At 43.9% G+C, this 12,752-nt stretch overlaps 1 pseudogene; it reads left to right on the top strand.

The window, feature by feature from the left end:
* Window positions 1-11,080: 11,080 nt before the first annotated feature.
* Window positions 11,081-12,052, top strand: LOC142451131 (bifunctional methylenetetrahydrofolate dehydrogenase/cyclohydrolase, mitochondrial pseudogene; annotated as a pseudogene).
* Window positions 12,053-12,752: the final 700 nt, after the last annotated feature.

Raw genomic sequence — 12,752 nt, 5'->3', positions numbered from 1 at the left:
CTAAAACTTCCTTTCCACGTCAGCTTGGCATCAGTGTATTGGAGCTGATATTTTTGTAGGCAATGTGAGGTTGAGGATTCTCTGTATCATGAAATGCTTCAGTAAATTCTAGGTTCATAGATTCTTTTGTTAAGTTAGGAGAGGACCTTAAAGATCATTAATCTATCGGTTCGTTCTGAAAATGGAAAGATAAATAGTTGAATGAATAAAGAAAATGATTTCAGTGTTAGGTCTGTGGTAGCAAGGTAAATTTATGTCAACTTGATCCATCAAAGTGTAGGAGTGGCATCCAACCTGTCAGTCAGGTCACAGCCTGATGGGGCCTCCTTGTGGGCGTGGTCTTCTCTCATGGAGGGTCCTGGGAACCTTCTCTCCTCTCGGCTTTCATTTACCTGCTTTTTGGGCACCCCGAGAGCTGTTGGTTCCCTGCCATGCTTCCACCTACCAGGGATTCACATGTCTCTGCCCCCACTGGCCTGTGATCTTCCTGCATTCTGTAACGTTGCCTGTGGCTACATAAGCCTGAAGAGGGACTTATGGACTGGACTGAGCTGGGATAGGCTGGGATGCTTTCCTGATACATAACTACTCCTTGATATAAATCTTTTTCTTATATATATATGAGTGTCACAGGATTCGCCCTCCTCCTCCCCCCCTCCCCCCCCTCAAACCACCCTAACACAAGGTATAAGGAATAAGTCTGCTAACCACAAGGCCACCAGTTCAAATCTAGCAATTGCTCTTTGGGAGACCATTGAATCTATTTGCTCCTGTAAAGATTTATGATCCTATTTGGATCACTAGGATATAAAATCGACTTGGTGACAGTGGCTCTATAGGGAACAGCACTCGGCTAATAACACAAAGATCAGCTGTTCAAGGCTGCCGCAGTTCCGTGGGAGAAAGAGCTCACGATCCTTAAAGATTGTCGCCGTGGGGCGCCATTGAGTTGGTTCCAACCCATCAAGCGCCTAAGAACAACCGAAGGAAACACTGCGGGGTGCTGCGCCATCCCCACCGTGGGTTTTGCGTTTGAGCTCCTCATAACGGCTGTGCCCGTCCATGTTATTGGGGTCTTCCTCATTGCCACTGGCCTGCCTTCGGCTTGCTCAAACATCATGGCTTTTCCCAGCTGCTGGCCTCTCCTGACAACATGTCCAAAGGACCTGAGACAAAGTGCTTCCATCCTTGCGTCTAGGGTGCATTATGACTGTCCTGCTGGCACTCCCCCAGGCCTCCACGCTTCTTGTCAACACCGTCATCAAAGGCATCGGTTCGTCAGTGGGCTTCTGTAGTCATTATCCGATTCGCACAGTTGAGAAAGACAGTAGCCTAAAAACCTCTCTGGGGCAGTTCTATGCCACTTGGGGGGTTGAAAAATCAACATGTGCACACAGCAACAACAGGAGGGTAAAGGAGGGGAGAAATGAGCTGATACCAAGGGCTCAAGTAAAAACAAAATTGTTTTGAGAATGATGATGGCAACAAATGTACAAATGGGCTTGACACAATGGATGGATGGATGGATTGTGATAAGAGTTGTATGAGCCCCCAATAAAATGATTCAAAACAAAACTAAGCAGTAAATACACTGAAGACAGACCAAAACAAAAAGCAAGACCACATTCCTCAAAGGCATCAAGTTTAAATGAAAACCCTTGGTAATCTCCTGTATTTTGAAAGGATTTGTCCCCAAATTTTCAGTTCTATATTTTTCTAATATTGAACGAAATTTGTTTTTCTTGCATCTTACCCATTTTATTCTCTTTCTAGCCCCTGTGTCCACAAAGAACAATAAAAACTGTCATTCTTCCAAATGGCAGTTCTTCAAATATCGAAGTCAGTTATCATTGTATCATTCCTCGTAGGTCCTAGTTAGCTTCCCTTTAACCACATGACACAACATGGTGATGGACCTTTGCTTGCTCTGGCCCCTGGACTCTGACCGAGTTCTGTGTTTCTTGGTGGCGGCGGTGGTGTTGCTGCTCAGGTGCTACTGAGTCAGTTCTGATGCACAGCAACGCCCGGTCCCATAGAAGACACAGCCCCTGCAACATCGGCATGGTTGTTCGTGTGCTTGAGCCCATGGTTGCAGTCACTGTGTCAGTGCCTCTCGTCCACGGCCTTTCTCCGTGTGCTGCTTTACCAACCCTGATATCCTTCTTCGGGGACCGGTCTCTTCTGATGCCACATCTAAACATGTGAGACACAGACTCTCCACCCCGACCTCTAAGGAGCACTCTAGCTGTACCGCGCAGACAGGTTTGGTTGTTCTTCTGGCAGCCCGTGGGGCTTTCTGTATCCTTCACCAGCACCATCGTTCAAGTGCACTTACTCTTTTTTTGTCTTTCTTCTTCGATGTCCGATTTTCACGTGCCTCTGAGGCCATTAAAGATACGATGCCTTGGGTCAGGTGCACCCGAGTCTTCAAAGTGACATCCTTGCTTTTGAATACTCTACCTGCGGCTTCTGTGAACACGGATTGGGGATCTAAGCAAGATTAAATCCTTGACAATGCCAATCGCTTCTCCGTTTATCATGATCTTACCTACTGGTCCCGTTGTGAGATTTTTGGCTTTTTGTACATTGAGTTGTCCTTACTGTAGCGGCAACCTCTGATCTTCATAGGCCCAGTATTTCAAGTCTTCCTTACTTTCAGCAAGCAAGGTTTTGTCATCTGCATGCCTCAGGTTGTTAATCAGCCTTCCTCCAATCCTGAAAACAGTCGTCTGCATCTACTGTCATCTTCTTCATAAAATCTATTAGGAAACTCGGATAATTACTGAGGAAAAAGACAACGGGAGGCTGAATTCGGGTCGTGAGAGTGCGAATGGAACGGAGAGGATGCACAGTGTATAGGAAAGCAGACTCCAGGGGTTTGGCATCTTTTGATGGAAAAGCCCCAGAAACTGGCAAGGTTCTTAGTCTGCACTGGGAACAAAGTGGTCGCAGTCAGATGAAAGGAAGTGTCAAGGTGCAACCGACTTCAGGGGAAGCCCATTGCTTTGGTTTGCTGCAGGACGTTTGTGGCAGCAGCAAAGGCTCAGGCTGAAGAAAAATCGAGATAGCTCCTGTCTTTAACAGCTGAAACCGTGTGAGCGGTTAAGATCCTGGAAGTAACATCTTTAAGGAAAGTAGAGAACCTTGGGAAACACCCACAGGTTTGCAGGACAGAAGCAGGAGCACTGAAGGGCGGAGTGAACTAGGATAATTCAGGTCCCAGGACATCAAGAGGCAGTAAGTTTTATTGTCACATGCTGAGAAGTCAAGGGGAATGGAAACGGAGGCCTTTAAATTTGGTGATTAAGAAGGTATAGTAGCAATATACTATATTGGAATACTAGAGACAGACGTCCTAACTTTAGGTATTAGATATGGGTGGGTAGTGAGAAGGAGAGACAAGGATATTGAGTTAAAAACGTTGTCAGACAAGTTAAGGAGAAGATTAACAGGATCAGTAGAAGCAGTTCACATACTTGGATAGTGGGAGCTGGGGGTTGTTTTGTTTAAAACAGAAAGACTTGGCTACATCTGTGAGAGACAGCAGAGACAGAGACGAAGCGAACATTTGCACAGTGGAACCCATGACTATGTGGGAGTTAAGTTAGTTAAGTCTAAATCCACCCAGTAACTAAAACACAATGGTATTGCTTTAACTTTCAAATATTACATTTCATAACACTTTAGCATATTACCTTAAGGGGAAATGTTTACTGAAACCTCTCAAAATCTAACTGAGAAATAAAGGACTGCCTTTCTCTCTCTCTGTTTCTCTGTCTCTCTGTCTCTCTCTCTCTCACACACACACACACACACAGAGTCATGAGAAAATCCCAAATATTTCTCTGATCCTAGGTTTCTGGGCAAGTGGTTTGATAAGCCACTCATTAACCACAAAACTACCTCCCCTGGGCAGGTAAATTGAGTAGGATGTGAGCATTTTCTGTGACAGAGCCTGACTCCAGTTCCCGGGGGAGCAAGAGCTTTACATTTAAAAATTAGATTACAAGACAATTTATTTATGACAAACTGGTTTTATACTTAAATGGTTCTTCCTACATTGAGATATCTCTTGCTCGCCATTTCTGATTTCCTAACATTTTTGGCCTTTCTCCCTTTATTAATGTGTGCCTGCACTAAAGAGTAACCTATCGGTGCAAGCATTTTTTCTTGAAACAGCAAAACTTCAACCCAGGGACAGAGAATGCTTATTAAGCAAGTTTTACTATTTCAGGCCTTAACATAAATACCTACTCAATGGTTTCTGTGTTCAGTGTGGTAGACATTTTCTTTCTACTGATAACTAGAAAAGTAAAAATATGGTGGCATTTGAGGAAAATAGAGTAAAATTAGACCTTTTTAGAATAACTAAACAAATTTTGTTAAACAAATGAATTATTTCATATAATTATTTCAATAATTTCATATAATTATTTCATATAATTAACCAGTTTATCTGGTGTCTCTCAGACGTCTCTGTCACCAGTAATGAACTACTCATAATGCCTGGAATGTACCCTGATTTTCACACTTTTTGACTTTGGACAGTGTTTGTCCATTTGCCAATAATACTTGGATGTTCGCCCAACAAATTCCTATTTAAGCAATTCCATGTCTATGAAACCTTTACTGAATCACTCAGGTAAGATAACTTCTAAATACTCCTTACACACTTTCCACTCCTTTCCACCCTTGTTTTGGCATCTAATTCACATATAATGCAACTCAACAGTTCAACCATATCTCGAAGAGTTGTGCAGTCACCACCACAATCAATTTTAGGACATTTAGTTCTTTCTTGAATTCCTTTCAGCAAGCATGGTGTCTGGCACACCAAAGAGCTCCTCAGTGTTCAATGAAAGAATCACACACTGAGGAACCTGTCTGTAGCAGGAGATATAGCGAAGAAGTCTGGGGACTGGAAAGGCCTTATAAAAATTGTTGTAAACATCCTAAGTAAAAAAATTATAAATTTTTATGTAAGTGAAAGTTGTTTGACCCCATTTGGTGGCTGCTTGGAAGAAAGATCTGGTTATCTGCTCTTGTAAAGATAACAGACTAAAGGGCTGTAAGAAGCACTTCGACTCTGGCACCCAGCAACAACATATGTGATAGGCTGAACAATGGTCCCCAAAGAGATTCAGATCCTAAACTTTGGAAACCTGTTGTGTTAGTCTGGGTTGACTACAGAAACAAAATCCAGAGACACTCATGTGTGTAAGAGAGAGCTTTATATCAAAGAGCAATTGTACATTAAGAAAACATCCCAGCCCTGTCCAGATCAAGTCCATAAGTCCGAAATTACCGCATATGTCAATACTAGTCTATAAATTCCTCTTTAGACTCACACAATGATGCCGAATGTAGGAAGATCACAGGCCAGTGGGTGGAAAGTCTTGTGGATCCAGTGGTGGAGGAAGCTTCTCAGCGCTGGCAGTGGTCTCCGCGTGGCCCCTCTAGTTCCAGAGCTCTGGCTGCATCAGTGTAGCTCCATGTGGCTTATCAGCAAGAAGACAAAGCAGAGTGTCTCTTGCCTCCAGGGAAGGATACAGGAGTTCCCAGAGTCTTCAGGAGAAGGTCATGACCACAAAAACCATATTGGCTATGGCCTAATTGACAGGCTAACCTCTGCTCCTTTACAAGTTGACAGATTACGTAACGGTCACACCTGTGGATATGTTGCCTCATATGACAAAAGTCACTTTGAACGTGCGATTTTGTTAAGGATTTTGATGAGGAGATTGTCTCGGGTGATGGGGGCCTATGGTGCTTTCATTAAAGGAGGCCCAGGAAGACGTACGCATCAGGAAGAAGACAGCCCCACAGTGGGGACACGGGGCATGGGGCTATAAGACAAGGATGGAGAGAACCTCCAGACGACTATTAAAGGTATTCTTTTCTATGGTTGTGAAGGCTCTGTGTCGATTTAGCTTGTGTCAACTTGGCTGGGCCAGTCTTCCCAGTGGCTTGGCAATGAAGACCTAGGAATCCCACATGGTGTGAGCTAATACAACAGTCACCTCTACAAGGAGATCCATGATGAGCTGCCAATAGTTGGTATAAGTTTCGGATGGGATTCAAAGCCTTCAGATCACAACCCTGATCTCATCAATTGAAAGGAAATGTCCTTGGGCGAGGGCCTGCTTGCAATGTGTGGTAATTACATAATTTGGTGTCAACTTGCAAAGGGGTGGGATCTAGCCTGTCAATCAGGTCGCAGCTTGAAGACCTCTTTTAGAGTTGCTATGAAGATAAGTAGCTAACTGGAGGCAGTGTGTTAGACAGGGTTCCCTAGAGAAACAAAACCAGGACACTAATAATTATATATATTTAATAAACAGTTTACTAACCTATAAAGCTGTACAAATGGCTTAGTGCGACTCACTTCTGTGAGACAGCTAATACACTGGCAGTCCTTCAAGCCTTGAGGGCCGCTGGGTAGTCCTCTGTGGAACAATTCAGGCTATCCGGCCACAGACAGCAAACAGCAAGGCAGGTCACCAACAGTCAGTCAGACGCCAGGGTCCAATAGTCCCCAGCTCAAGAGATGTACATTCCAGTAGTGTGGAGAAGCAGGTCTTGACGGAACCTCAAGTTATAGCAACATAGTGCACGGGTTAGGTGTCCCACAGGTAGCGTAGCTTGCAAATTCAGGCACAGACAAGCAAGGCAGCCACACACTGGTTATCCACGAGCAAGCAAGAGAGAGGTGAGGATCGCTGAGGCATTTATCTCTCCCCTCTTCAATTAATCTCACATGTGTTCATTGGCCATGTTGGCTCAACAAACCTAGTTATCACAGCGGGACACACACAGACTTCTGGCAAGACATTGCTGACAACAAACCTGCTGGAGCTACGCTGAGGCAGCCAGAACTCTGGAGTTGAGTGGCCACGTGCAGACCAACACCAGCGCTGAGATGCTTCTACTGCAACTGCATCCACAAGACTTCCCACCCACCGGCCTGTGATCTTCCTGCACTCGGCATCATTGCGTGGTTGCGTGAGTCTGAAGAGGGTTTTATAGAATCTTATCGGACATAAGGGCTAATATTGAAGTTATGGACTTGATCTGGACTGGGCTGGGTTGTTTTCTCAATATTCAATTGCTCTTGTATATAAAACTTTTTTATACACATATGAGTCTACCTGGATTTGTTCATCTAATCTACCCAGACTAACACACAATATAAGTAGAGAAATAACCTTGCTTTCTTTTTGTTGGATATGGATCCTGTATCTGGCTCATATCCTGACCTCAGGTTCTTTCGAATGGAACCACTAGCCTGCCAAATTGCCTGCCTATCAGAGAGCCTGCCATCTTATCTGGGAGGAATCCCTGTCCTGTCTTTTCCCTGTCCATCTTGGGTTCATCAGCTCCCACGGCTACATTAGTGAGGAGAATACGCTAACTTAATATCTGACTTGTGGCTTGGGACTTGCCTCCTGCAACCATGTGAGCTCTTTTATAGATATACATTTCTCTCTCTCTCTCTCTCTCTCTCTCTCTCTCTCTCTCTCTCTCTCTCTCTCTATATATATATATATATATATATATATATATATATATATATATATATATGATGTTGTCAAATCTTTAGAAGAATTCAAAATATGCTTGCTAAATAGGAAAAGTAGTCAAAACCAGAATAAATCCCAGAAGGGGGAAATTTAGGTAGCAAAGCACACTGCTCACCAAATGAGAAGTTCAAGTTTGGCACAGCAAATTCCTGAGGTCATTGTGGGTCACGTGCTGGCCACAAGTCAGCAATGTAGCTCTGTGAAACACGTAAGCACGAGTCCTGGATATATAAATAGGACTGCTGCAGTAGAACGCGTGGGGCCATCCAGCAATTACGAACGCTTTGTGGTGACCCGAAATACAGTCCCTCTTTCAAGTCGAAACTCCAAACCAAAGATGGATGTGAAGATTTGGGACAAGATTCAGAAGAGTATCCCATAGGAGTCATGAAATATAGAAAGTAATAATCAAGGAGGATTTTATCCCAAGACTATGGCCATTAGCCATCCTTTAATCTGGGACTGAGCTCAGCATTGTGATTCCATTTTCAGTCAGATACTATAGACAGGTGTGTTAGTCTGGGTAGAGAATCAAATCCAGAGACACTCATATGTGTGTAAGAGAGATCTTTTTACCAAAGAGCAATTGTACATTAAGTAAACATTCCAGATCAGTCCAGATCAAGTCCATAAGTCCGATATTATCCCATATGGCGACACTGGTCCACAAATTCCTCTTCAGTCTCATGCAGTGATGCAATAATGATAAAGGCCAGTGAGTGGAAAGTCTTGTGGATCCAGTAATGGTGGAAGCATCTCTGAACCGGCGTGGGTCTCCATGTGGCTCCTCCAGCTCCCAGGCTCTGGTTCTATCAACTTGGCTCCATGTACTTTGTCAGCAGGAATGAGTAGCAGAGAGTGTGTCTGACCTCCAGGGAACTATTTATCTCCTTTGTGCCTCCAAATGAGGTCATCTAGCTGCGACCTGATCGACAGACTAGACTCCACTCCTTAGTAAGTTGACAGGAATTATGGAACTGCCACAACAGATCTGTAGGGAAATAATAACACAAGGGTTTGTAGGCACACCTTGGACTAATCACCCATTTGAGATCAAAAGGGCAGCACTCACCCCAGCGCAGCAGGATTAGGAAAGAAGAAGGAAGGAGAACTTGGAAACACAGGGAAGAAGTGGGATAAATGATGTTACGTTGTGGGGATTGCAGACAATGACAGGAAACAAAATGTATGTAAATTGTTGAATGGAAAATTTATTTGCTCTGTAAACCTTCTCTCAATTCACAATAAAAATTTAGAAATTAATGAAGAAAAAACCCCCCAAAGATGTGAAAGATACTAAGATTTATCAGCCTGAAACAAGGAGGCTAAGAAGCAAGTTGTTAGTGCTCTTTAACTCAATAAATATCTCTTAGAAAATAGTTCAATCAAGAAATTAGAGACAGAAAGGAATGAGACCTAGGTTTGTCGTAAATTATATAGCGAGTAAACTGGAATAAATTACTGAGCAGGGCTTTGCAAATTAACACATTTTAAATTATTAAAATGATTTTGGCATGATTTTACCTAAGATTGTAAGTATAGGGAATATAAGCATTAACTTATTAATTAATTCATCATTTATTCAACAAATATTTACTGACAGCCAACTATAGGTTGGGCATCATTCAGACCCAGCAGTTAACCAAAGTTTAGATTTCAGTAGGACAGGCAGGCTAACTCTCCAGTGCCAGTTCTACCCATCCGTACACACATACATATATTGATACATACATATATTGATAATACTAAGTAATGCTAAACTCTGTGATGAAAATAAATAAGGCATGATCAGGGACTAGAGTGTAGCATCGATGATATCAATTTGAATAGGGTGGAAGGGAAGCCTCTCTAACAGAAACAATAGCTAATATTTGAGGAGCACTTAGTAGATGAGAGATGTTGTGTTAAGCTCTATATTATTTAATCCTTATAATAATTTGTTTTTTGAATAATAAGATGTAGGTTCAAGGAGGTGAAATAATTTGTTCAGAGCCACACATTTAGTAAGGCTTACAAACCCTGGCTGAATCTTGCTTTTTCATTAGCTCTGAACATACATATTAAGCCTCAATATTAATCCCAATCTATTAAAGTTGAAAGCCTGCTGAGTGCAAGCTTGTTATTCATTACCTGATCGTATCGTAGGTGAAGTTTACAGAATGCCAGGTCCCTGTGCAGTTTGGAGGACCATTTGCCTCTTGGTTACAAGTCATTTTCAAGACCAAAGCACCCACTACGTTTAGTGAAGCCCAGAAGGCAGGTCTGAGACCACAACAGTTTTTGGTCCTTTAGCATGAGCAACCTCTTAACAGCTGCCTGATCATGTCTGCAGCTGGGAAAGAGGACCGTGCAGCCTGAGGCAGCACGTTAGCAGAGCATCCTGCACTGAGAGGCAGAGTGCCAGGGCCGCCCTCCTGGTCCATGCAGCGGCACTCACCATGACATTGGAGCACCTTTTGTGCTTGGAATGAAATCTAAACTTTGTTCAGAGGCTGTCCTGTTCACATACGTGCATGCCCTAGATATTTATAAATGTCTTCCTTGGGCTCATTATATTTTAATAAAGGTTTCATTTAAATGAGGATGGAGAGACTTCATGGGCATCATTCCTATTGTTTTATTCTTTTATCCAAAACTATTTCCAATATAACTACATTTACACTTAGGCCTTAGGTTGGAGGTTGCGTGTTCTTCACACATAACTCTTCAATTGAAGCCTCACCATAAATTTGACGATTCTTGACAAATTCTCAGTGCTTCTCTGACTAAAATGTGTGATGTTAGTTAATGGATAAACGTTCTATCTCATCTCCCTAGAGATCTTTGCTATGACACGGAAAGACAACCATTTGAGTGTCTTAGTGAAAGAAAGCATTTTCTCTGTTCATCTAGCTCCTCCCCAGTAATTATGTTGCAGATTTCTCATTCTCTGATACTCTTTGCAGCAGAGCCCTGATGGTGTGTGGGGTAAGCGTTGGGCTGCCATCCACAAGGTTAGCAGTTCCAAACCAGCAGGTCATCCACGAGAGAAAAATGAGGCTTCGACTGTAAAGACTGATCGTCCTGGCAATCCAGAGGGGCCGTTCTCCCCTCTCCTAAGGATTGCCACGAGCCAGAATGGACTCAATGGCGGGGCGGTTTCTTTTCTGGCTTGGGTTTCATAATACTTCCATGATTAGGGAAACATTGATGCCCCAATAGAAGAGATTGTCCACATCATTTTCAAACTGCCTAGTTTGCTAGATAGCAAAGGTCCCCATAATGTTCACTGCTAACTTTTGTTTTAATAGATTATATTAAATGACCTAAGACACTGAGTTGTAATTTTTCTTGAATGGTGGTCATGACTTGGGCTTTTATGTAATTGCTCCCCCTCTGACCCACCCTGGCCCAGCACTGCCTTTTTACCCAATTCATAGTGAAACTAGTAAGTGCAAAAAATAGAGGCGCCTCCCTGCCTGGCCCCTGGCACCAGTCATGGCTGTGCCTTCCCTGTGGCTATGTTTGCTACCCGGCTGCTCTGATCCCTTGCAGCGCTGGTGACCCGCCCCTGCTCCCCCTGCCACTCAGCAGGGGGAAGAAAAGCTGTTGCCATTTCTGGAAGAACCTTGCCCAGCAGATCAGGCAAGAAGTGCAGCAGGAGGTGGATCAGTGGGTGGCATGGAGCAACAAATGGCCGCACCTGAGCGTGGTCCTGGTCCGCGAGAACCCTGCCAGTCGCTCCTATGTCCTCAACCAAACCAGGGTCGCTGCAGGTGTGGGAATGAGCCGTGAGATGATACTGAAGCCAGCTTCGATTTTCAGAGGAAGAACTGTTGGATTTCGTCAATAAAGTGAACAACAGTGACAATGTAGATGATGTCCTTGTCCAGCTTCCTCTTCCGTAGAACACAGGTAGCGGAAGGTCTGCAATGCTGTTTCTCCAGGCAAGGATGTCTGTGGCTTCTACATACTCAATGAGGGCCAATGTGTTTGGACCAGTATTCCAGGTTAGCTGCTACCTCATAGGGGCTGTTGGCAATAATTAAACGAACAGAATCCCAACTGTAGGGAAGGAGGTGGTTGGGGCTGGAAAGTCTAAGAACGTTGGCCTGCCCATTGCGATGTTTCTGCACACCGGGGCCATGACGGCCCTGGGGCTAATGCCCTTGGTACAATATCTCATCAACACACTCCCAAAGAGCAGGGAATCAACATACCATTCTTGCAGGTAGTGTGTCCGCTGCAGACATTCCAAATCGGGTTACAGCAAATATGATCCAAGAAGGAGTAGCTATCATTGAAGTGGTAATGGAGTTCAAGAGTTAGGAGGAAAGCTAGTAGATCAGTCTGGTCCAGGCAGGGGTGGAAGAGGGTGGGTGGCCACATGACAGCGGGATGCTGATGAAGAATCCCATCATCTACCCAAACAGCAGCTGAGGCCTGAGGAGGGGGAAGTGAAGTCAAAAGAGGATGAAGTAGCATCCAATTAATGGCTGTAGCTTCTGTGCCACTAACAGTGCTCCAAGCCAGCTCAAGAGGCAAAAGAGGCCAACAGTCAAGGCAATAGCCATTATTTATTATACGGAGATGGTGCGAGGCAATGCTGTGCATTTACCGAGAGCTTCAGGGGGTGGGTGTTTGCACAGACAATGGCAGCATCTTACCAAGAGGCGCTCTAGCATCAGGCTGGGTCTTAAGATCCAGCCAAGTCAGCCATTAACCAAGTGATTCACTAGGGAACACGGTCTCATGGAGAATGGGCGGTTAATTTTACCAAGCCACATCAGTTGTTAACACTGGCCTTTTCTAGCCGTGCACTTCCCAAGTGCTACTACAATCTGAGGTGATACTTCAGGCTTCCAACCTGTTGAATTCAACTGTCAAACCAAAGGAAAACTGCTGATAGAGAAAATTGGGAAAAGATATAAAAGGAAGACATGTTAGGCATTGGGTGATTTTTTAAGTGTCCTGATTTATGCATGTATGAATGGATAACCAGGTTTATTGGAATCCAATGGAATGTTGCAGGAAAGCATCGTATCCCGAAGCTTTCCTCTTGTGGATTAACGGTAGTCACTGGGAAAATGTTCGTGGTTGTCCTCGTGATTACAGCTCTGGTTTTATGTATGGCCCTATTCAGTGCGGTCTCCCATTTTAGTTTTCCAGAGCTTGCAAAACCTATTATTTTAT

Source organism: Tenrec ecaudatus, chromosome 6, assembly GCF_050624435.1.
Source record: "Tenrec ecaudatus isolate mTenEca1 chromosome 6, mTenEca1.hap1, whole genome shotgun sequence".
Lineage (NCBI taxonomy): Eukaryota > Metazoa > Chordata > Mammalia > Afrosoricida > Tenrecidae > Tenrec > Tenrec ecaudatus.
The sequence above is the reverse complement of the archived record's forward strand: the minus strand, read 5'-3'. Positions and strand labels throughout refer to the sequence as shown.